Source organism: Musca autumnalis, unplaced genomic scaffold (assembly GCF_047663935.1).
Source record: "Musca autumnalis isolate F117 unplaced genomic scaffold, ASM4766393v1 scaffold_4, whole genome shotgun sequence".
Classification (NCBI taxonomy): domain Eukaryota; kingdom Metazoa; phylum Arthropoda; class Insecta; order Diptera; family Muscidae; genus Musca; species Musca autumnalis.
The window spans coordinates 43,037,550-43,058,152 of NW_027411977.1; the positions used below are offsets into that span (position 1 = coordinate 43,037,550).

The 20,603-nt window shown below is 41.1% G+C and overlaps 1 protein-coding gene across 2 annotated transcripts in view; it reads right to left on the reverse strand.

Moving 5' to 3' along the window:
- Positions 1 to 18,274, reverse strand: part of LOC141400858 (uncharacterized) — a 169,705-nt gene extending 151,431 nt beyond the window's left edge. Inside the window, exons 1-2 of one of the 2 annotated variants that reach the window (XM_073980458.1) lie at positions 17,817 to 18,274; positions 17,211 to 17,591 (exon numbers count right to left, since the gene is read on the reverse strand). The gene's annotated coding sequence lies outside the window, so the exon portion shown is untranslated. The remainder of the gene's footprint in view (positions 1 to 17,210; positions 17,592 to 17,816) is intronic. The other variant, XM_073980459.1, reaches the window with a different exon arrangement.
- Between the last annotated feature and the right edge of the window lie 2,329 nt (positions 18,275 to 20,603).

Sequence of the window (20,603 nt, forward strand, 5' to 3'; positions counted from 1 at the left end):
ATGAAAGGTGCTTACACCTGGGAAGTTTTTGCTGATTCTGAAACTACATTGTTCATAAATGAGAAAAATCAAAAAAAAAATCGCCGGCGGGATTTTCAAATAAATCGAGATCAAAGTTCACATTTTTAGGGATTTTTAGGTTTTCACGATTTTGCTTGGAAACAGCTAGTCGTATCGTAATGGGACTAAAGAAGTTGTAGCGGTGAAAATTCTCTGCAAGATTGTCCCTTATGACTATATCTTAGGATTTACCATTTTTGAGATATTGAAGTTCAAATTGGGACAATGGACTGACTGCATCGTCTCCTTATAAAACAATGCCATGACTGCAATTTCCCAACTTAAACTTATATATCTAAAAAATGGTACAGCCTAAGAAAAAATCACACAATCAATCTTGTAGAGAATTTTCACAGCTATAAGATTTTCTCAGGTCCCATATCGATAAGACTTCATGCGAAAAAGCGAATCACTAACAAAAAAACCTAAAAATGTAACCTGAGCTTCTGTATCTCAGAAATGGTTCAACCTGGGAATAAATCATGAACGTCAATTCTCTAGAGAATTTGCATAGCTACAAAATTTTCTTTAGATCCATTTTGATAGGACTTGAGGTTTCCAAGCAAAATCGCGAAAACCTAAAATAAACCTAAAAATGTGATCTTTGACCGCGATTCATTTAAAAATCCCTACATCGATTTTTTCTTGTTTTTGGATTTTTCTCATCCAATCCATCCTATCCCAGATGTAAGCTGTTTTCACTTAAAGTTAGTTAAGGCGCTCCGTGCATGACATTGTTTTATAAGGAGGCGATAAAGTCACTCCATTGTCCCAATTTGAACTTCAATATCTTAAAAATGGTAAATCCTAGTAAAAAGTCATAAAGGTCAATCTTGAGAGAATTTTCACTGCTGTCTTTATACCCATTACGATACGGCTCGTGGTTTCCAAGCAAAATCGTGAAAACCTAAAAACACACAAAAATGTGAACTTTGACCGCGATTTATTTGAAAATCTTTCCGGCTATTTTTTTTTTTTTTTTGTTTTTTGATTTTTCTCACCTATGAACATTGTAGTTTCCGAATCCGCAAAAACTTCTCAGGAGTAAGCACCTTTCATTTAAATTTAGTTAGTAGTAACATATAGCAGTAACATATGGCTGTTCGTGTATATTGTTCCACTTCTTTTGACCTTCGCGTCTCGTATGACTTTCTCCAGAAGGATGTTGAAAATATCACACGACACGTCTCCTTGTCTTAAACCTCTTTTGGTAATAAATTCTTCTTCTTCTTTCGAAGGCTGTTTTATAATCTACAAAAAGATGGAAGGTGTCGATCTGCATTTCTTGGGTCTTTTCCAGGATTTGTCTTAAGGTAAATATCTGGTCATTGGTGGCTTTAGTATCTCACACAATATGCCAGATACTATCTTATATGCGATAGGGAGCAGATCTATGCCACTGTAATTGGAGCACACAGTCTTATCTCCCTTCTTGTGGACTGGACATAGGATGCTCAGGTTCCAATCGTCGGTTACGCGTTCTTCCCGCCAGATGGTGCTAACTAACTGATGCATACACCTTATCAGCGTGTCGTCTCCGGTTTTAAACAGCTCGGCTGGTAGGCCGTAGGCTTCTGCTTCCTTACTATTCTTCAGCTGGTTTATTGCTGTCTTTACCTCATCTTCGCTGGGTGGTATACATTCAATACCATCTGTGGTATCTTCGCAGTCATCGCTACTCTCGCATACGAACAATTTGCCGAAATGTTCTTTCCATAACCTGAGCACACTATCTGTATCAGTTACCAAATTACCTTCCTTGTCTCTACAGGAGGGTGTGCCAGTGCCAAAATCATCAGTTTGATGTTTGACTCTTTGGTAGAACTTTCGGACTTCATTCTGGCTCCTGTACATCTCGATTTTTTCACCCTACAGCCTTTTCAGTTCTCTCTTTTTTCCTTTCTCCTCTCTCCTTTTCTCCCGATACCTCTCTCATGCGCAACGCGTTGCTACTGATTGTAGAGTAGCCCTATATGCTGCATTTTTCTCTTCGGTAGCAGCACGACACTCCTGGTCACACCATTGATCCTTTGGTGGAGGTCTCTGGCATCCAAGTATGGATTTTGTGGCTGTTTGCATGGAGTGGGCAATATTTTGCCATTGTGCTGATATGTTATCGGGACGAGGAGTGCTTTCGTTAAGGAATTGGGCTAGTTGAGTAGAATATGATGTGGCTATCTGTTGTGTTTGCAGCTTACTGATGTCCAACTTCCGTGTTGTAACTGTTTGCTCCTCGGAACGATCGTACATCCAACACGCTCGATGAATGTCTTCCATCTATCACAACATGATCAATTTGATTACTTGTTCTTTGATCTGGAAACAGCCAGGTGCCCTTATGAATATCGAGATGCTTAAATCTGGTATTGCTAACTACCATGTTGCGAAGTCTATCAGCCTCATACAATTGTCAGATGTTTCACTGCGGAGACTGAAATTCCCGACTGTTGGGCCAAAGATATTCTCCTTTCCAATTTTGTTGGCATTAAAATCGCCTAGAATACTTTTAATGTCATGGGCAGGGCAACGGCCATAAGTTTCTTCTAAGCGCTCGTAAAATATATCTTTGGTCTGGTCGTCCTTGTCTTCAGTGGGAGCATGAGCGCAAATAAAGCTGACGTTGAAGAGTTTTCCTTTTAATGGTTTTAGTTTCCAAGTACGTTTGGACAACATTCGTTTTTCACAAAACGCCACATATGGCCATTTGGCTTGGCTTTGAAATGAATAAATTTAAATAAATAAAAAATGTTCTCGGATCGCCATAACCCATAACCCCAAACCGCCGCACTAATTTAACCCCAGGAATTCCGATTGGTAAGTGTTCCGAGAATTAACCAATCATAACTTCATAAATCCTCGTGTAAGTGGCAGCATTTTCCGGGACATCGTCGAATACCCGATATTAGATCAAATTTCCTATCCTAGGCGACGGTACTGCCAAATGATCTTAATGAGATTCGTCGTACGGATTCGTGGAACTGCAAGTTACAGGAGCTAGGGAAATAACTCTTGAAGAACGGGCAATCGAATCATTGGTACAGGATTAAGTAAACAGTAGGCAACGGTTAAATTACTATCGAATCCTGGAAAGAAGAATGTTAGAACAGCCTGGAAACTGTAACGTGACGTTATTAGCATGTACATATGACAACAACTACTATTATCAAGTACGTATGACAACAACTACCAACTACTCACGTCACTGCCAGCGCTTTGACTGCATCCAACTATTTCTACCTGACACTCCCGCAGTAATAGAACATACAAGGATGAATTTCGTTCTAGTGTAGTTTTGCGACACTCCTTGTCACTGCCTACGGCTAATAATTCTCATTTGCCTCATACTCCTAGTTATTGAAGTATTTCAGTTTTGGAGGCAAATGGGGAGCTTACTACTGCAGGGAGTTAGATACACGGGTTGGAACAGAAGAGTGTTCTAAATCCGCCTACTTACACTACGGTGCTAAAGCGTTGAGAATACCTTTTGAGGGCTACCCATTAAGTTGTGGTGGCTAATACATACATAGGGCTTTCGAGTCAGCTGTTCCACAGGGTCAGTTGTTCCATAGTTAGAAAAGAGTAGCGCATGGTAGAAATTAGACCATAACATTAAATTAATACCCTAACCCATCGTGTTCCCGAACATCAGCAACCGAACGCCGAACTCATCGTGCTCCCGACATCGACAGCCATAGTATTCCCGAACATCAACTGCTGGACTCATAGTGCTCCCGAACACCGATAGCCACCGTTTTCCCGAACATCAACTGCTGAAGTTATCGTGCCACGGACATCATTAGCAGAACGCCGAACCCACCGTATTCCCGAACATCAACTGCTGAGCCCATCGTACTCCCGAATATCCACTGCCTATCACCGAACCCATCTTATTTCCGAACACCAACAGCCGACTGCCAAATAACTCGCTATCCCGAACATCAACATCCGACTGCCAAATAACTCGCTATCCCGGAACATCAACATCCGACTACAGAACTCATCGTACGCCCATCAACACACCAGGTTCCTGACAATCTACGAACTGTCGGCAAAATCGCCCGGTTTCCCACATCAACAACCATCAATCCCGACGAGTCGTCAGAGCAAGGATAACCACTGTCTTAATACGTCCATACATCGCGAAGCCCCAGCTCACGAGTCCCAGTCCACCTGGTCAACTTCACGCCTACGATTAATCCATAGTCCAATTGAATATATTCTTATCGTTTTTATTCCTGAGTAGATTGTATTCTAGTGTTTAATCAATAAACCCGAATTAAACCCCCAGGAAATGGAGAATACTAGTCTTCTCATTTCATAAGGTTTAGTGGGTCCTTATGGAGACCCTGGACACGACTGGTCTCACCCCAGCCGACGAGAAAACCACGTTACAAAAGTTGGCAAGATGCTCCCGCTACAGAAGCCAGGAGAGGATGCCAGCAGAGGTGAATCGTACAGGCCGAAATTCCGTCTTGTCACCAATAGAGAAGATTCTAAAGGCACTACTCCTCCCCATGATGAGAATCCATTTCCCAACATCACACCATCATTACACGCCACATCCGTATATATCAGTCGAGGACTGAACCAGAACAGGTTGTGCGACCGAACAGTTATGGTGGTTCGTATCTTATCGATGGTCTTCAATACCGTCAATCAATCCAAGCTGTTCGAGGACATAGTGAAAACTTCCCTCCGGCCGTGTTAGAAACATTGGATCAATGAACGAAAACAAACAAAACGATTCCCGTACCAATCACACAAAGCCAAAAACTTTTCAGATTCTCTGAATCGTTTCATTCTCACAACCAAAACAAAAACACAAACTTTTCAATGTAAAAAGATGGAAACCGTACGATTGCGGAAATGTAACTTCGGTTATGCTTTGCCGAGTTGTTTCATTCACCACCGAAACAAGAAGTATCAATATGTGTGTGTCAATATGTGTGTTCGTTTACTCAAAATTTGTACAAATTGTTACTGGATGTTGTTCGTTTACTCTACAGTACAATGCAAAATACCTTAGCCGATTACAAGAAGTTACTGGAGTGTACAAATTTGTACAAATTGTTGAGTAAACGAACACACCTATAGGTGTATATTGACACACACACACATGTGATTGCTTAACAACCCTATAAGAGAGCATCAGCATACCACAGTGAATTTTATCAACCACCAAACGTTTTTGATTTATTCACATGTGTTTAGTACTATTCCGTTTTCTATCTGCTCTTGTGGAGTTGAGTACTTTTCGCTTTTCGTTTTGTTCGCACTCACGAATATAAACAAAACAAAACTAAACAGCGAGCTCGGCCAACGTGGGTTATGTTTCGTTTTGTATTGTTCTTATGGAAAATACGAAACGAAACGATTGGAAATGTTATTTAAAGTATTTTTACGTACTCTGCATTGGATTATACGGGTTGACGTCTCTAACGGTTAGAGTCTAACCTCTACCTTTTTGAAATTCCACACCCTCCTGACTCCATATAAATCGTAACGTACGCGGATGATTGTACGATCTTGGCGTCGGGTAATATCGTCAATGACATCTACATCAAGATTCCGACCACCAATTACTACTGCCTGTTGCACCATCGTGGACGGAAATTCATTTTGGGGGAGGGTGGTTGAAAGAATCACTTGACTAAATATGACTTTTTAACCAGACAAATTACCGTTTATACTACCCTATGTATGTCTCGGCGACCAAAAAACCGGCTGTGGTAAGCTATGCTTCGCCTGTGTGGTACGCAAATTTAAGCGATACGCAATGGAAGAACTTTCAAACTAACCACAATGTAGTTTTGAGGATTGCAACAGGATGCCTCCTCATGACGCCTGTGGATCATCCTCATTCTTGAAATTACCCTGAGTCGGTAACTACCTTGCTGACCTCATGGTAAGCTATGCGGCGCCTATGTGTTACGCAAATGTAAGACATACGAAGCACATTCAAACTTGCCTGAATGCCGTTTTCAGGACAGCAGCAGGTCCTTATGGAGAACCAACTAGTACCACAAGTGGATCATTCTCATGAGGAGGCGGAGATTTTACCGTTGCAGTACCTACTTGGGTATTATAGCTATCCCAGCCACGATCTAGTGGACAGGCCAAGTCCAAAGTAATATTTCTTTAAAAACTTGCGAGGGCCAAAAAAATTGTTCTAATACATCCCATTCCATCACCTTGTCTATCAGTTGAATATTTGCCTAACCCACAAGTAGACTAAACTTTTCGGCATTATAGTAAACGACGTCAATAACAACAACAACAATGTTGCAATATATTGTGGTCACCAGACTGTCTGGCAGAAATCTTTTTTATGTTGATTTTTGGCCAATTTTTGTTTTGTCAAAATTTTTATGTGGGCTTTGGTAAGATTTTGTTTTTTTCTTCGTTTTTTTTTTTTTTGGCAAACTACGATTTGGATTAAAACCAAGCTGGGCGGCCAACTTAAAACCATGAATGAATGACTTAACAGAGAGGCCAGTGGCCTGGCTCGCTCATAGATGTCCGAATGAATGAATGAATGAATGAACGAACAAATGAATGAATGACTGCAGGCGGTTGAAAAAGATGCACCTTAGTGAACGCGTGGTTGTTGTAAACATAGACGTTCCACTCACTCATTCACTCTGCTTGCTTGTTTGCTTGTCAATCAAGCACGGGTACGTAACCGAAAATTGTAGGTGGGTGTTGAACGTTTTTTTTTTTGCTTCTGCTTCATGTTGGGCGTAATAAAAATGCACTTACTATCATCTACCGAACTTGGGGAGTAACAAACATCTACGGGGTATTCCAATAAACGTTCACACTCGATTATTTTTATTAAAGCACAAGAGTTGCATGACAAGATTTTCAATTTTTCGTTGGGATTTAGATGCTTGCTGCTGCAGCAATAGTTTTTTCCCCCTCTAATAAAATTTGTTTGTTAAACCTTTTTTGCATAGTTTATCGTTGTCAGTTAGGTCGTCATCTTTATTGTCAGGTTGTTTATTTTGTTGTAGTTTGTCTGTCTCTTTGGTGGTTTTAGTATTTTGCATTTTGATAAACCGTAAATCCGCCGGCTTCTTCGTAACTTCCTAAAGTCGAGTTCAGTGTGCCATGAGAGTTGTAGGTTTATTAAAAAAGAGTTGTGTTTTTTGCTGCATGTTTTTTTGTTTTGCATATTCGTACAAACGGTAGTTAATGTTATTGGTGTTGTTGTTGTCGTTGTACGTTTAGAGTATTTAAATTTGTTTATATAAGTGGGCTTAAATATACTTGTTGATGTCCAACCGCCACAGGAAGTATACAAGTGCACAGAATCCACATGGGCGTTAATTTAAAGAAAGAAATTTCTGGTAAAAACCTAAAATTTAAGGAAGATGGAAATTCTGAACTCTGTCAAAGATACTGAAGGTATCTATCCGTTGGTTAATTAGTTAGGAGAATATTTGAAAGAATTTGAAGACATCTACTATATAGTAGACGATCACTGGGGCCATCTACTCAACATTAGACGACCACTGGGACCATCTACTATACAGTAGGCGACCAGTGGGGCCATCTACACTATAGTAGGCCATCTCTGGGGTCATTTACTTTTTCATTCATCTTTATTGATATTTTTAAATTTTAAAAATTCATAAGTCCTGTGGAGCTTTAGGCTTGTCTGCAGGATTAGCTTTAGACGACCACTGGGGCAATCTACTCTACAGTAGACTACCATTGAGGTCATTTACTCTACAGTAGACTACCACTGGGGTCATTTACTCTACAGTAGACTACCACTGGGGCCATCTACTCTATAGTAGACGGCCACAGGGGCCATCTACTCTATAGTAGACGGCCACAGGGGCCATCTACTCTATAGTAGACGGCCACAGGGGCCATCTACTCTATAGTAGACGGCCACAGGGGCCATCTACTCTATAGTAGACGGCCACAGGGGCCATCTACTCTATAGTAGACGGCCACAGGGGCCATCTACTCTATAGTAGACGGCCACAGGGGCCATCTACTCTATAGTAGACGGCCACAGGGGCCATCTACTCTATAGTAGACGGCCACAGGGGCCATCTACTCTATAGTAGACGACCCTATGGGCCATCTACTCTACAGTAGACGACCCTATGGGCCATCAACTCTACAGTAGACGACCCTATGGGCCATCTACTCTACAGTAGACGACCCTATGGGCCATCAACTCTACAGTAGACGACCCTATGGGCCATCTACTCTACAGTAGACGACCCTATGGGCCATCTACTCTACAGTAGACGACCCTATGGGCCATCTACTCTACAGTAGACGACCCTATGGGCCATCTACTCTACAGTAGACGACCCTATGGGCCATCTACTCTACAGTAGACGACCCTGGGGCCATCTACACTATAGTAGGCCACCTCTGGGGTCATTTACTTTTTCATTCATCTTTATTGATATTTTTAAATTTTAAAAATTCATAAGTCCTGTGGAGCTTTAGGCTTGTCTGCAGGATTAGCTTTAGACGACCACTGGGGCAATTTACTCTACAGTAGACTACCATTGAGGTCATTTACTCTACAGTAGACTACCACTGGGGTCATTTACTCTACAGTAGACTACCACCGGGGCCATCTACTCTATAGTAGACGGCCACAGGGGCCATCTACTCTATAGTAGACGGCCACAGGGGCCATCTACTCTATAGTAGACGGCCACAGGGGCCATCTACTCTATAGTAGACGGCCACAGGGGCCATCTACTCTACAGTAGACGACCCTATGGACCATCTCTCTACCGTAGACGACCGTATGGGCCATCTACTCTACAGTAGACGACCCTATGGGCCATCTACTCTACAGTAGACGGCCCTATGGGCCATCTACATTACAGTAGACGACGCTATGGGCCATCTACTCTACAGTAGACGACCCTGTGGGCCATCTACTCTACAGTTAACTATGCTATGGGCCATCTACTCTACAGTAGACGACCCTATGGGCCATCTACTCTACAGTAGACGACCCTATGGGCCATCTACTCTACAGTAGACGACCCTATGGGCCATCTACTCTACAGTAGACGACCCTATGAGCCATCTACTCTACAGTAGACGACCCTATGGGCCATCTACTCTACAGTAGACGACCCTATGGGCCATCTACTCTACAGTAGAAACCCCTATGGGCCATCTACTCTACAGTAGACGACCCTATGTGCCATATACTCTACAGTAGACGACCCAATGGGCCATCTACTCTACAGTAGACGACCCTATGGGCCATCTACTCTACAGTAGACGACCCTATGGATCATATACTCTACAGTATACGACCCTATGGGCCATCTACTCTACAGTAGACGACCCTATGGGCCATCTACTCTACAGTAGACGACCCTATGGGCCACTTACTCTATAGTAGACGACCCTATGGGCCATCTACTCTACAGTAGACGACCCTATGGGCCATCTACTCTACAGTAGACGACCCTATGGGCCATCTCCTCTACAGTAGACGACCCTATGGGCCATCTACTCTACAGTAGACGACCCTATGGGCCATCTACTCTACAGTAGACGACCCTATGGGCCATCTACTTTACAGTAGACGACCCTATGGGCTATCTACTTTACAGTAGACTACCCTATGGGCCATCTACTCTACAGTAGACGACCCTATAGGCCATCTACTCTACAGTAGACGACCCTATGGGCCATCTACTCTACAGTAGACGACCCTATGGACCATCTACTCTACAGTAGACGACCCTATGGACCATCTACTCTACAGTAGACGACCCTATGGGCCATCTACTCTACAGTAGACGACCCTATGGGCCATCTACTTTACAGTAGACGACCCTATGGGCCATCTACTTTACAGTAGACGACCCTATGGGCCATCTACTTTACAGTAGACGACCCTATGGGCCATCTACTTTACAGTAGACGACCCTATGGGCCATCTACTTTACAGTAGACGACCCTATGGGCCATCTACTCTACAGTAGACGACGCTATGGACCGGAGATTCGATATGTGGGTATATCTCTGTGGGTATATCTCTGATACTTTTTACTTGTTCTTTTTTTATAGATTTTCCCAAAGATTTTCTTACCAAAATACATCAAAATCGATAATTTTCCTCACAGCATCTATCCCACTATTTCCACTAGTCTCTTTCGTAACATGAAATAATTTCAAAACTGTAACTTCCTTCTCCCACTTGACGTAGTTATCATCTTTACATATCAATTTTTCCCAAATGGTATTAAGATAAGTCTTCTGTGTGTGTATTTCGTTTTTAATTAATTAAAAATGCAATATTTTCCATCTTCATTCGATGCTGTTTATCTTTGTCGCCTTTGAACAAATCTCGGGCACAACAATTTGTGTTGGTGGATAATGACTAGCAGCCGGTAAGTCTAAAACGGCTGGCTGGCGGACTGATAGTCGTATGAATGGAGGTGGTTACAGATGAGTTGAGCGTTAAGTGGTGATGCTTCTGCTGATTGGTGAAATTTGGAAAACGTCATTTGTTGTATTTATTTAATATTTACTATTTTCTTAAAAGCAGAAGACAGATGAGGTTAATGAAATTCAAAGTGGAAGAAACAAAAGTTCAATAGAAAATAATATTTCAACTAGTAGTCACAGTAGATAAGTAACTGGCGGAAAATTATTTCTGATCACATTTTATAAGTAAGCAACACCTTTACAGGCGAAGGGGTATTTGGTTAGACAATGTAGATTTTTAATTAGTAAAGTGATATATGATCTTATTTCGTTTCAATCAAGACAAAATACTCGAAAATTGTAACCGAAATTAATGGGAAAAATCACATGTCGCACAGATACTTAGATTGCTTCGAAATGGAAGCAAAAGCGATGGTCTCATGATTAGAATGACTTTTAGAAATTAATTTTATTCTGCAATACACCGACATCTGAACATAAATTTTACTAGAATTTCTTGTGGTGAATCCCACTCACTCTCCTCCTTTTCTACTGCAGTTTCTACAGACAGCATGGACTTTCCTTTACAAGCTTGTTTGTCTGTCTGTTTGCATTTGTTTATGATGTTACATTGTTGACATGGTTTTTACGGCATTAAACAGTCATTGGCGTTAGTTTTTCCTCGTTTGTTTATTTGTTGATATTTTTATAGCAATTAATACCTCCCGCTAGTGCGAAAAAAGAAAGATTAAAAACAAATAAACAAACAATGGTGCATTGGAGGTGATATGAACGATTATATATTCTCCTACAACAATATAGTATGTACTTCAAGCCAATATGGACTCAGTCATGTGTGCAGACAGCTTCAGACCTTAAGAAAATAAGTAAACACAATACTTCTTGTTACCGGCAAAAATCGGCAAAATTAAAATGCAAAATACGAATTAAAAGTATTACAAAAGGTGCCCGGACATAACTCCCAAAATCCGTTGCTGGCTGGTGCGCACGATAACTCTCGAACGGATGAACCGATTTGGTCCAAAATTTGGGTTTCGCAATATTTCGTCCAAACTTAGTTTAAGTTCGAAGATGGGTTATATCGGTCCACTCCTTCCGGTACCTCGCCCACAAAAGTTCGAAAATGTTTGGAAAATTTGTGCGCATGATAACTCTTGAAGGGAGTAACCTATTTCGTCCATCCTTTGCACATCGTGAGATTTCTACCAGACTTAAATAAAGTTCCAATAAGGGCTCAATCGGTCCATTCCTTCGGGTACCTCCCACACAAAATTTCGGAAAAGTTCAGTTTAGGAGCTGCTCTCGAATCCCTTTGATTTTTGCTGTAACAACTTGTATTCAATGCCCCCTTTACGATGGTACAAGTTTGATCCCGTCCATACTTCCTATGTTCACCGTGTGTAGTGGTTGGAACGTAATATTACTCTCGAACGGATCTACCGATTCGGTCCAAAATGTGGCCTTCGTAATATTTTGTGCAAACTTAGTTTAAGTTTGAGGATAACCCTTATCGGTCCACTCCTTCAGGTACCTCCCCCACAAAAGTTCAAAAATGTTCGGAAAATGTGTGCGCACGATAACTCTTGATGGGAGTGGCCATTTGGTCCATGCTTTACACATCCTAATATATCTCAGATATATGTAGTTAGAATATGGACTATATTTGTCCAATCCTTCGGGTACCTCACACACAAAATTTTGAATAAATTCACATTGAGACCTGCTCTTGAATCACTTTGATTTTTGTTGAAGCAACTTGCATTCGCTGCCTCTGAAGCAAGTTCATACTTCCTGAGAAAACAGTCCGAAAGGTGTAAAAAACCCATATGGCACCATATGTAGTGGCTTGAACCAAATACTGCGTTCGTCCACACTTTAGGTATCGTATTATTTCCTCGAATTTTAGATGCAATTCGAAGGTGGTGCTTATAGGTCCACTCCTTCCGGTACCGGAGAAACCGATTTGGTACAAACATTGGATATCAAAATATTTTGTCCAATCTTAGTCCATGTTTAAATTTGGGCCTTATAGGTCCAGTCCTTGGGGTACCAACCACACAAATGTTCAACATTTTGGTTTGGTAAGGGTCAGTTCGAGAATCCTTTGGATATTTTTACCGGCGGTCTTATAGTGACCCTGTTTACAGCCATATTATGTTTTCGAAGGCTAGTATGGTACAAAAGCTCTATCTATCGATATCCCCAGCAAATTTTTGAGCTTTGGAAAAAAAGTATTCCAATCCACACAGGCTGAGGGTATATCTCGGTCGGCAAAGCCGAATGATACTTTTTTACTCGTTTCTTTTTTTATTTCAAAATTAATTCTTTGCTTAATTTTCAAATTTATAGTTATACACATTTTTATAAATTTTAGAGTAGAAGTTAAAAGTTATGACCGCTTCGCTTGCTCCCTTCGAGAGGTATCGTGTGCAATATTTTAGCGAGGGGTAGAAACCGGAAGAAATAGAGCAATATGTCATATCTTCGAAATTAAACTGAGATTTGGCGACGTAGGGGATGGAAGATACCAAGGAACGGTCCTGACCGGTTTTAACATGGCAAAGCCCAGGATTTATCTTGGTCCCTCTTTCATCTTTCATCTCAAGTGTACACTGACCTCCCCGTGGTGTCACCTGGGGAACTGCCTCTAACACCCGTTAAAGGTAGTGAGCTAAAATGTGCCGCTCGTTCACCCATAATAACGTTAAAAGCTTGGGTTTGGGCGTCGGGTTAGTAACCCTCTCCTAGAAAAAACAGCCTACTATGAAAAAACGAAAGAAAAGAAAAACAAACCCCTCTAAAGTTGACGAACCCCGCAAACGATTTAAGGACCATGATCTGCGAATCTGCGCCTGAAATGTTCGTACTCTTTATAGAGAAGGTGCAGTCTTCGCATTGGCAGACGTACTTGAAAAGTACAAGGCCGATAGTACTGCCATACAAGAAATACTATGGATTGGGAAAGGCGTCACAACAACACCTATAGGTGACGCACTGTATTATAGCTGCCATGACGTAAAGCATGAGTTTGGTTGCGGATTCGTAGTTGGTCGGAGGCTAAAACATCTGGTATCAAGCTTCACCCCAGTGAATGAAAGACTTGCTTCAATTCGAATAAAAGCTACATTCTTCAACATCAGCTTTATTTGCGCTCATGCTCCCACTGAAGAAAAGGACGAACAGACCAAAGATATATTTTACGAGCGCTTAGAAGAAACATATGACCGTTGCCCTGCCCATGACATTAAAATTATTCTAGGCGATTTTAATGCCAAAATTGGAAAGGAGAATATCTTGGACCCAACAGTCGGGAAATTCAGTCTCTACAGTGAGACATCTGACAATGGTATGAGGCTGATAGACTTTGCAGTTGCAAGAAACATGGTAGTTAGCAGTACCAGATTTAAGCATCTCGATATTCATAAGGGCACCTGGCTGTCTCAAGATCAGAAAACAAGAAATCAAATTGATCATGTTGTGATAGATGGAAGACATTCATCGGGCGTGTTGGATGTACGGTCGTTCCGAGGCGCAAACATTGATTCGGACCACTACCTTGTTGCAGCAAAGGTACGCACCCGCTTAAACGTAGCAAACAAAGTACGAACAGACACAACACGAAAGATAGACATCGGTAAGCTGCAATCACAACAGATAGCCACAGCATATTCCACTCAACTAGCTCAATTGCTTAATCAAAGCACTCCTCATCCCGGTAACATATCAGAACAATGGCAAAGCATTGCCCACTCCATGCAAACAGCCGCAAAATCCATACTTGAATACCAGAGACCTCCACCAAGGAATTCATGGTATGATCAGGAGTGTCGAGCTGCCACCGAAGAGAAAAATGCGGCATATAGGGCTCCTTTACAATCCGTAGCAACGCGTAGCGCACGAGAGAGATACAGGGTGAAAAGGAGAGAGGAGAAACGTATTTTCCGCAGGATAAAGATAGAGATGGAAAAGCGGGAGTGTGAAAAAATCAAGATGTACAGGAGCCAGAATGAAGTCAGAAAATTCTACCAAAGAGTGAAGCATCAAACTGATGGCTTTGGTACAGGCACATCCTCCTGTAGAGACCAGCAATGTAATTTGGTAACTGATACAGATGGTGTGCTCAGGATTTGGAAAGAACATTTTTCAAAACTGTTGGTATCCAATAGCAGCGAAGACGGCGAAGATACCACAGTCCCAATCCCAGAAGATGATATTGAATGTATACCGCCCAGCCAAGATGAGGTAAAGACAGCAATTAATCGGCTGAAGAATAATAAGGCAGCAGGATCTGACGGCTTGCCAGCCGAGCTGTTCAAAACCGGAGGCGACACGCTGACAAGGTGTATGCATCATCTAGTTAGCTCCATCTGGCAGGAAGAACGCGTACCCGACGATTGGAACCTGAGCATCCTGTGTCCCGTCCATAAGAAAGGAGAAAAGACTGTATGCTCTAACTATAGGGGCATAAGTCTACTTCCTATTGCCTACAAGATCGTGTCAGGGATATTATGCGGACGACTAATGCCTATGGTCAACGAGATAATTGGACCATACCAATGCGGCTTTAGACCTGGCAAGTCCACCATTGACCAGATATTTACCCTGCGGCAAATCCTGGAGAAGACCCAAGGGATGCAGATCGACAACTACCACCTCTTTGTCAATTATAAAGCAGCCTTCGACAGCCCGCTGCGTTCAAAGGTATTCCAAGCCATGTCTGAATTTGGTATCCCCGCAAAGCTCATCCGGCTTTGTAAAATGACTTTAACTGACACGATGTCCTCAGTTAAAATAGGAAAGTAGCACAATCTACACCAATAGTCACATGTTACTTGCTTATGCTGATGATACAGACATCATGGGCCGATCAGTAAAAGAGATAACTGATACCTTTATGAAGGTCGAAGAAGAATCTGCTAAAGTGGGTCTGGCGGTAAACGGTGAGAAGACCAAGTTGATGGTGTCGACGAGCAATGCGTCCATTGAGCTCGGACCGACTGTGGAAGTTGGTTCCTATAATATTGAGGTAGTAAAAGACTTCGTCTACCTCGGCACCTCCGTAAACACAACAAACGACATCAGTTGTGAAATAAAAAGAAGAATTGTATTGGCCAACAGATACTACTTTGGTTTAAGTAAGCAGTTTAAAAACAAAGCCGCATCTCGTCAAACAAAAATAACGCTCTACAAAACCCTGATACTACCCGTGCTGATGTATGGCTCCGAAGCCTGGATACTTGCGCAAGCAGATAAGGCAATCTGCGTCGACGGTGAATATCGACGTCGCATGAACCGCGAGCTGTTTCTGCTATACAACGACATCAATATTGTTAAACGTATCGAGAAGCAGCGATTGCGTTGGCTAGGCCATATCATAAGAATGAGCGATGATGAACCCGCTAAAAAGGCGTATAAATATGAACCGCTTGGCGGTGCACGCAGAATTGGCAGGCCAAGGAATAGATGGCGCAAACAAGTGGATGAAGAAATGAAAAGGCGCGGTATTCCAGAGTGCGAAGCAACAAATAGAGATAATTGGAGATCTGTTCATAGTTCGGCCTATGGAACAAATGTTCTGTAATGGAAGAGCTAAATAAGTAAGTATTTTCTGGGGTTTTATAAACTACCAGACAGAAAAACTCAACGAAATTTGCAAGGGTCCGCTTTAACTAGCTATACGCGAAGTCTAACCTTAATTACGGCAATTAATCCATAAATATGTTCATATTTTGTCAAAAGGATATCATAGACAACTAAAGACGTTCGATAAAGTAAAATTTCTATTGCTTATTCCGTACATTTTACGGTAATCTCAATATTTCATTGGGGTGTATGTACACTTTTTCCCTATTTTTTTTAATTTTTATAGAATTTACCGATATTCGTACTATGGAATTTACTTTTGTTATATTTAATTTTGTTTATTAGGTATATGGAATAGAACTATGTACATGGATTTTCATAAAAATGTTTCCTTACCCTTAAAACTCGATATTTATAGGGTGTATGTAGACTTTTTTGGTTGAATGTATATCTGTACAAGGTGGCTGACTTCCGTATCGTCAGTTGCTTTCCAAATGGCTGAAAATCTGCGAAGTATTATGTCTCTTAACGCCTTTGCAATTAACAACTACGAAGCTACGTGTTTCGAAACATCAAAAATACGTATTTTCAATGCAGGTAAAAAGCAAACATGTATCATTTTTATTTCTGATACATTTAGTTGCATATTCGAGGAACAATGTATGAGTCTGCAACTGAAATATTTTGACAAAGTTTAAACAACAAAAAGCAAATTACGATACGAAAGTCAGCCGGTATCTGTTCATAGGACATTTATGGTCAGATGTTAGGAGCATATTTTCTGTAAGTTTTAATGGTAAAAGTTGCAAAAGAACGATTGTAAAAAATTACTTCCATATTCAAATTTGTGCAAAAAGTAATGGGTTCGGAAAGTGACAGAAATGTTAGCTCTAAGAAATTTCGAAAAAAATTGCAACAATTTTAGAAACTTTTTAGTTTTGGAACACAAGTTTTATCATATTCCTTTACATTTATAACATTCAAACAATGTCTTCAATACCTCTTGGATAACTTATTTTCCAAATGCAAACAATATTCCCATTAGTCCGCTGGTAGGGTATAGAAGGCACAAACCTTAATTCAATTATAAATAAAAACATTTTCATTATACGCACCTAAGTTGTCACTGGACTGCTGACTGACTGTCCGTTTGTTTGTTTGCTGTTGACGACAATGATGATGATTTGCTCCTGATGCGATTACAAAAACATTGAGCTGCTCATAAAACTGTTGCTGATAAAACTGCTGTTGGCAATGATAGTCGTTGACGCTCAGAATGCAGCTATGAATTAAATAAAGAAGTTTTATTTTTTTCGTTTTTTTCCTTTTGTTACTCTTTAGCACAACTCAAGAAGAACACACGTCACAAACAATGTTACGCCGAATAGACGATAGTGGCAGACGAGACGACGTTAACCTGTCATATATCACCCGTGCAACGTTCAAAGACAACTGACAAATGTTGATGACGACGATGGTGACACTTTTCCAAAGAACTATTTCAAAATTTCACAAATCAAAAACCACACAATTGAAATTCATCACTTTTAACACTGAATAAACATAAAATTGGAATTTTTTATTTGTTTCAGTTTTGTTTTTTTTTTATTATTTCTTTGGCGCTTGCATAAAAACGCAATAAATTTTTTTAGCACTATTTCGTCGTATCAATTTCCAATTTCCTTTATTCTTTCTTGTGGGCTTCTTGCCGCCCCACTTACAATTTTTTGGATGAGCAAACAAAATACCGGCAACACTGTGGCCCACAATGATGGGCAAATGATTCCAAAATGACACCTATGCTTGTTGCTTCTTTTCATTCATATGTGTTCAATGGATCATTCATTGTAAACAGACAGACGACCGACCGACCGACCGAAAAACTGACAAAAAATCATAAAAAGACGACACAGACTGACTGGCTGGCTGACACCTCAGATGTCAAGCTTCTGTGAATTTTATGAAATTTTATAACTTTAAAAATAAAACGTTTCAACGACAACTTCTTACAAAATTGAATTTAATTTTAAATTCCAATTTGCCCATATACAGGGTGTTCCGCTCGTAACGTCCGAAGCAGTATGATGCACCAGCGAGGAACGTGTTAAATGAATTCTTGCGTTCAGGCGTTCGTAAACAACCGCCACCGTTCGATGTCTTCAGACAACTGATCGCGAATGTGTTTTGCTATTCGTGGGGCTGTTGTTGCTTGTCAGCCAGACCAAACAACGTTGGAATCGCTTTGATGTGTTCATTCATTCGTTCGTTAGTTCGTTTGGGGCATACCAAACGCTCTCGACGCCACTCTCTGGTAGTACATACATGTATGTATGTTGAGTAGCAAAATAAACAACACACATGGGGTGCTGCAGAACCCAAACACAAACATAAAGGTGGAAATAAATTCTACTTTACCCCCACGATATGATCCACACGAAAGGTGCACAGTGAATGGAAACGAAACCAGTAAAAAAGTGTCAGTCGGCTTTGCAGACAGATATATACCCTCAGCCAATGTGAAGTGAAAGTTTCACCTACGGACAGATCGAATGTATTTAAGGTCTCTTCTGAATTTTGTGGCCCTTTTTGGACATTTGAACTTGCCCACCCTTTGTGCGGAAGGTAACCTTAGGGAGGACCAATATGGGCCGTTTTAGAAGTTAAACTAAATTTTGACAAAATATTAGGATATCCAAAGGTTGGAAGAAATTGGTTGCCCCATTCAAGTGATATCGTCCTAGCATTTTAGTGACATTTTTTAAATATTGGGGAGAAGTACCGGAAGTTGTAGACCGGTGACAAAGACCAAATTTTGGAGCAAATCGGAACAGTTGGAGAGTTATTGTGCTCTCCGATAGCCACATATGGTGACATAGGGATTTTTTTACACCTTTCGGGCTGTTTTCCTAAGAAATATGGACTTGCTCCTGAAAAAACTTTTACCGTCGTAATGGAGGTAGCGAATGCAAATCGCTTCAACAAAAATCAAAGTTATTTAAGAGCAGGTCTAAGAGTGAACTTATCCGATGTACCAGAAGGAATAGACAAATATAGTCCATTTTCGAACCTGATCTATATCTGGTAGATATATTAGGATGTGCAGAGTATGGATTACATCGATCACTCCCTTCAAGAGTTATCGTGCGCACAATTTTTCCGAACATTTTTGAAATTTTGTGGGGGAGGTACCAGAAGGAGTGGACCGATATGGCTTATCTTCGAACTTAAACTAAGTTTGCACAAAATATTGCGAAGGCCACATTTTGGACCGAATCGGCAGATCTGTTCGAGAGTTATCTTGCGCTTCATCCACTATCTTTCAGGCTATTTTATCAGGAAGTATGGACTTGCCCCTGATGAAACTTGTACCGATTCGAGAGCAGGTCCTAATCTGAACTTTTCCGAAATTTTGTGTGGGAGGTAGGTACCCGAAGGAGTGGACCGATTGACTCCATTCCATAAGGTTCCAACTCATCTAAGTTTAGTAGAAATTTCACTATGTGCAAAGTATGGATCAAATCGGTTACTTCCTTGAAGAGTTATCGTGCGCACAAATTTTCCGAACATTTTCGAACTTTTGCCCATCTTCGAACTTAAACTAAGTTTGGGCAAAATATTACGAAAGCCAAATTTTGGACCGAATCGGTTAATCCATTCGAGAGTTATCGTGCGCACCAGTCAGCCAGACAGACGGACGGACATTGCTAAATCAACTCCAAATTGTCTGAAACACACTTCGTCCAAACATTCTTGGGGTCTACAAACATTTTGCCCGTATGGCTGAGGGTATAAAAAATAGTTCGATTTGGTTGTAACGAATTTTTGTGGTCTGAAATATTTGGACGATACACCTCCATGAAAATTTAGTCCGACAATTCGAAGTTGATTTAGCCATGCTCGTCCGTTCTTCTGCCTAGCTGGCTGGTGCATATTTTGTCCAAACTTAGTTTAAGTTCGGAAATGGACCATATCCATCCAATCCTACCGGAATCTCCCCCAAAAAAGTTCAAAAATGTTCGCTACAATTGTGCGAACGGTAACTACCGAAGGGAGTAACCGAATTAGTCATAACGTTGCGTATGGTAATATTACTTTCAGGCATAAATCAGGTTCGAATATGGACTATATCGGTCCACTCCTTGTGGTACCTTCCACACAGAATTCGGAAAATGTGAATTTTATGAGCTCCTCTCGGTTTTTTAAAATATTTTTCAACAGGTTTTCCTTGCGATACCTTCTTCTTTTTTACTTAGCTGGCCCATTACAGAACATTTGTTTCATAAGTCGAGCTAAGACAAGATCCTCAATTCTCTTCTTGGAATACCGCGCTTTGTCTTCTCTTCTCCACATGTTTGCTCCATCGAAGCCTTGGCCTGCCAGTTCTGCGTGCACCGCTATATGGCCTAACCAACGCAATCGTTGCATCTCGATGCGTTTATGATGCCGATGTATAGCAGATACAGCTCGTGGTTCATACGACGTCGATATTCTCCGTCACCGCAGATTGG